The sequence below is a fragment of the Mesitornis unicolor genome, unplaced genomic scaffold (genome assembly GCF_000695765.1).
Source record: "Mesitornis unicolor isolate BGI_N332 unplaced genomic scaffold, ASM69576v1 scaffold51046, whole genome shotgun sequence".
NCBI lineage: Eukaryota > Metazoa > Chordata > Aves > Mesitornithiformes > Mesitornithidae > Mesitornis > Mesitornis unicolor.
In genome coordinates, this window is record NW_010189913.1 from 19086 (window position 1) to 25165 (window position 6080).

The following is a 6080-nucleotide window of genomic DNA, read 5'->3' on the forward strand; positions in this document are numbered from 1 at the left end:
TTTTGTCAGTTTTGGGATTATATGAAACCTTTTTGTGAAAAATTTATTTGCTCTTAAATTGTTGACAAATTCTGTTCTCGGGTACCTGACCAAAATACTTTGAGTAAGAGATTAAATTCCCCATAGTAACAGCATTTTTTTCTGAGATTCATAAGTTATTTTGGAAAACATTTGTGCTGTTAATGCAGTTCTATCTGAACCAAGCTCTTGATACCCTGGTGATCTTTAAACCTCGTTGTTAGCACCGAACAAGTTGCTGAACAGAAATCCATTTAAAGTAATTCAGTCCAATCCAACACCTCAAAGTTTGAATACATGTGTTTTCACAGGATCATAGAGTTGCTGGGGCATTGAAAGGTACCTCTAGAGATCATCCAGTCTAAACCCACTGCTCAAAGCAGAGTCGACTAGAGCAGGTTGCTCAGGGCTTTCCAGTTGTGTTTTGAGTATCTCCAAGGAAGGAGACTCCACAGCCTCTATAGTAACTCTGTTGCAGTGTTGAACCACCCTCACAGTGGAGTGAGTACCAGCTTTCTCAGCCTTTCCCTGCGTATCAGGTGCTCCAAGCCTTCATCGTATTCATGGCAAGACGGGCTTGCTCCAGTGCATACGTGTCTGTCTTGTACTGGGAAGCCCAGAGCTGGCTCACCAGCACTGAGCAGAGGAAGGATGACCTGCCTTGGCCTGCAGGCAATGCTGTTCCTAATGCAGTCCAGGAGTTTGTTTGCTGGCTTACACTCAGCTTGTTGTCCACTGGGACCTTCATGTCCATTTCTGCGAAGCAGCTTTGCAACCTGTTGGCTTCCCACATGTGTTGTGCCTGGGCTTATTTCTTCCCCAGGTGCAGGACTTGGTATTTCCCTTTGTTGAACTCCAGGAGACTCAAGTCGGCTCATTTCTCCAGCCTATCAAGGTCCCTTTGGAGTGGTGGTCAACCACTTCTGGTTTTATCACCTGCAAACTTGCTGAGGGTACATACAGCCTGACCCATCAGCTAGGTCCTTAATGAAGATGTTTAAAAGTGTTGGATAATTACCAAACCCTGGAGTACTCCACAGGTGAAATGGCTTGAAGCTCTGCTTCATGCCACTAGTGACAGCCTTCTGAGCCTGGCAGTTCCAGCCAGTTTTCAGTCCACCATTTAGTCCATACTTCATCAGTTTATCAGCAAGGGTTCTGTGGGATACAGTGGTGAAAACCTTGCTGACATCAAGATAAACAACATTCATTGCATTCCCATAATCCAGAAAACCAGTCATCTCATTGTAGAAGGCTATCAGGTTGGTCAGGCATGATTTTGCTTTCATAAATCTGTGCTGACTTCTCCCAATCTCCTTTTTGCTCATTATGGATTTTGAAATGATCTCCAGAAATTTTTCTTCTGTTACCCAGTGACAGAGGTGAGTCTGACCAGCCTGTAGTTCTCTGGCTCCTACTTCTTGATGAGAGGAGTGGCATTTGTTTTCTTCTAGTCCTCGGGAACCTCCCCTGATTACTGGGACCATTCAAAGATAATTGAGAGTGGCCTCACAATGACAGTAGACAGTTTCCACAGTACTCAGTGCTCATCTCACCGGATCACATGCGCTTGTATATGCCCAATACATTTAAAGTTTCTCTAATGTGATCTTCCTTGTGCTAGGCTTTCCCACTGCTTGTAGGACCTGGTCATTCCTGAAGGTCAGTCTTCTCAGTAGAGGCTGAGATGAAGAAGGCAGTGAGTACCAAGTCTTCTGTGTGTACTTTGTCAACAGGTTTCCTTCCCTGCATACTCAGACAATGTCTCTCTTTCTCCAGGGTCATCTGCCCCTGCTTCAGCCTGTTGTATGCTTCCTTTTTGTATTTGTTGGGATGTTCTTGTTCATCCATACAGACCTCCTGCTGCCTTTGCTTGAGTTCTTTGATGTTAATATGCCTCTTGCACAGAGGATAGCATAACATGGGCTTTGTTTGACTTGGCTTTTACACTGGGTTTAAATTTTAATGCAACATGAGTAGAGGAATGAGATGGTAATGGATAGGCTAATTTCTCCCAGCATTTGATGGGAGAAATAATATCAGAAGGATTTTTATGACTGAAGGCTGAGAATATTAAACTGAACTAGATCTGTGCACAGAGCAGGAAGATGGTACAAAAAGTAATAGAATAGGCTAGAAGGGAAGGAAGAGGGCAGAGGCTGATAGAAGACAGATGTGGAAATCATACTGCTACACGCCGTCTTGTGAAAAGCCTGCGTGCAGAGGAAACAATTGAATAAAAGGGATATCAGAATAGGAAAACTCTTGAGCATTCTGGAGAATAACTGGATAGACAACATTAAAATCACCACGTTATCATCTTTTTAATGGATTACTGGGTTAATATGAAGCTGCCATAAATAAGGTGATTTTTTAATGTAGGAGAAACTAAAATTCATGTCTTCATGGTACAGGCATTTTAATAGCACTGTTGTCCAACTTTGAGCTTTATATTGTAAAGAAGAAATCTTGAGTAACAGCACCAGAAATTGGAGATTTAGAAAAAGAGTATTTTGATGAAAAATTGAAGGTTTACATTGCCCTCAGCAATTTTGCTTTGATAAACTGGTCTTTATTGTATTTTCTTGAGTAAACATTTATGTGATCAGTTGTTCTTTCTGAGCACATACAAATGTTATATAAAAAAAAGGAAAGAAATTACTGTTGGGTAATGTTGAAGTCTGAGTGTGTGGAGCACATCAGATGCCCCTTTCGTTCCTTCTGTGGGTTTTGTCAAGAGCACTTGAAACTTCTGTCAGGAGTGCTCCTGGATGGTGTTTCTCAAGGTCTTTGTACAGATGGACTGACAACCCTTAGCATTTCTTGCTGACTACCTGTATATGCATTAAAGCTGTTTATTTTAATCCCAAGGACAATTTATTCTGTTTCTCCCCATCCCTGGAGAGTCATGACACTATGATCTCGCACAGGAATGCAGACTGGTTGAGGCAGTCCTGCCCAATCCCGTATTAAATTTTTTTCACACTTGTCTTGAGCTAAACAGCTGGTCCCACTCTGTCTTTAATTTTGTTACAGTGGAGCTGGCATTTAACTGTGTAAGATTTAGGTATGATATTTAAATACATGCGTGTATGTGTCCATGTGTAAGTATATGTATACATATGTGTGCGTGCATACATAAATACACACATACATTCTGCTTTAAAATACTTTGATCCTGCAGGAAGCAGCTTTAGATTTTGTTTTAATGGCCACTGGAAACTTACTGAGTTGGACTTTATATGTGCTATCCTTCAATTACTTCCAGTCTGTAGTAGAGAAAAGATGTAAGAAAAAGTCAGGTGGGTCTGTGTTCTCATAAGTGAGTAACTATTAAAGCTAAGGACTTGGGAAAGTGTTGTTTATAAGGTTGCCTGTGGCTCTTGGCTGACAGAGAATTTGCTGTAGTACAGATATCACTCCATTAAAAACAGAACTGTTTCTGGAAAGATAAGAATGTGGTTTCAGTGTGTTTAAAGTCAGGGAAGAATATGGTCCAGTGCCGCTCTGAGTAGACAGACCTTCTGGTTGTAGGTAAAAATCTCTGTGAAACAGCCTTGCTCTAACAACATGACTTTGATTGAAAGGCACGTTTGTCCTGAGCTCCAGAGGGATGCCTGCTGCTGTTCTGGTGGCTGACATGGTTACTGTGCAGGCATGTGTGCAGTACATCTCAGCTGGTGCCAATTCTGGGAGGACCCCAGTAGCCAGTGCCACACAGAGCAGTTGCTGGGAAACCCTCCTGCTCCAGCCACAATTACAGTGAAATCGACTGAGCTCCTTTGTGCTGCTTCCTGTGCGCAGTGCTGCAGGGAATGGCAGTGGCATTGGTATGCTGAGATCGTCTGCTGAAGGGATACGTGCCAGGAAAAAGAAATGCTGTGCATATAGATGGGCCCAGCAGTGCAGGTGATGCTGCTCTGGGCTTCTGGGGACTGGTAGAGTATTTATGGAGGGGAGCGCTCCTGCCAGTTCAGTTCCACCACTGCCTTCTGTGGTGGGAAAATGCCAAGGACTTAAGAAATTAATTAAAAGGTGGCATGATTATCAGTGGATACCTGCCAGAAGTAAGGCATCTCTTTTAAGAAGGACCCACATGCTTCAAGCCCAGACTCCAGCTGATAAATCTCACTGTGAGAATTCAAAAGCTAGACAGGTTTTTACATTTTTTGAAGAATATAAAGGGAATCAAGTGTGAGAGGGCTGTAGAGAGCAACGTGCAGTCAGGCTCACAGAGAAGAGAGGGGAAATGGTGAATCTGAATAGCCCAGTTTTGGCCTTGGCTCTGTCAGCTGGTGTACCGCAGGCTCTTCTGAGCAGAGCAGAGTGTGGATTTGCAGAGGACACATGCTGTCTATTTATGGCCTGCTGCTGCTATAAAAACACCTCTTCATCCCCACTCAGAAAAATTATTTTGGCAATAATTATAGCCAAGGGCTTTGTTTGTACTGATGGATTGATCAGTGGTTCTTTAGTACTGCATTGACTCTGCTCTGTGGACACCAGCTTTCTGTTGACACCATTTGCTTGTTATGATAAAGGTCCAAACCACTTTGTGTGAGTGTTTGTAGTGGGCACCTCCAGTGAAGTATTTATAAGATTTTGATCTGTTAAACTAAGAAAAACAAACTGCATGTCATGCCAGTAACTCTCCACCCCCAAAGAACTTGAAGCTCAGGATGATGCTTTAAATGCCTGTCTCCTTTGAAATAATGGACTGCAATACTGTCCAAAGGTTTCTGATGGTTCTCAGATTTTTTTTAATTGGAGTTGTTACCAGACTCCAAAACATCACAATCTTCAGCCCAGTTTACAGGGTGCTCATCCTTATGTCACTGTAAGTTAGAGTGGAATCAAGTGAAATACTGCATTGCTGTGTAGTTGTTCTCAGTGCTTTTTGGGTGCTTCTGACTGATTGGAAATGATTCATAAACTCGCACAGTCTTTGTATTATATAGATACATTTCAGGATGCAGTCAGATTTGCTGAGTGCTAAGGAGTTGCTCTGTTGTAGCTGGTATTGTATAATACATAATACTTTCTGTTCCCCTTATAAGGAACAAATTAAATGCTTCCACTTTATTTTTTTAACTATAGTGATTTTAAAATTGTACCATACAACTGTTACCAACAAGCTTATTGCAATAACTCTGGAGGTGCTAATGAGAACAGAGATGGCACTATACAGTGAAGTAATGCATGAACACTTAGAAAGATGCAGTCTTTGTCTCAAAGCAGATGTCGTTGAAATTGATACAAAATGTAACAACTAAAACTTAGCACCTGGGTGAAGGAGGGAGGGTCCCAGAATGTTTAGAAGGTGAATTAGTTTACCAGTTTCCACAGCTGAAATCACAAACTGCAGAAATGTTTTTGTTCTGTTACGGGCACGGGAAGAGAATGTGTAGTGCAGAAGTGTAAAAGATTGATTTGCATCAGCATTTTTGTGCATGAGTTGTCAATCCAAAATGCAGCATACATGTCTTCAGTGCTGTTGCTAATGATAGCGTATGAAGGCTTTTTAATTAAAAAAGAAAGAAAAGAGGAAAAAAAAGGAAAAAATGGAAGAAAGCACAGAGCCTGTGGTTATGGTGGTAACAGTGCTTCTTGATACCATGATCATACACTTTCCCTGTAGCAAACCAGCCAGGACTTCATGTGTCTGCCTCCGAGTACACTTCCATCCTGAGCAGGACTGGAGGAGCAGGAGCATCTGCTACTGTGGGGATTTTCCCCTCTTCCAAACAGATAGTGGCCAGCAGCCTGCATTTGTCACTGCACATCTCTGTGCTGCTCAGCTGTGTGTCTGCACCGGGGACTGTCAGTGAGCTGGAAGAGCTGCAGGCAGAGTCCTCCTGCAGTACAGTGGGAGCAGAGCACGGGCAAGGCGTGTGCTAGTGCTGCTGAGAGCTGCTGCTGTTCCAGTCTAGCGGCTGCTTTACTGCTGTAATACATTTCAGCTGGGTTTCAGACCAGCTGCTCAGATGTCTAATCAAAAACGTCTTTCAGTAGGAAATGTTTGAAGGCGGCAAATGCTGTATCCGTTCTTAGCAGTGATGATT

At 42.7% G+C, this 6080-nt stretch overlaps 1 protein-coding gene across 1 annotated transcript in view; it reads left to right on the forward strand.

The window, feature by feature from the left end:
- The window catches only part of TBC1D14 (TBC1 domain family, member 14), a 27632-nt gene that overhangs the window by 14992 nt on the left and 6560 nt on the right, over positions 1 to 6080 (forward strand). The window lies entirely within an intron of this gene.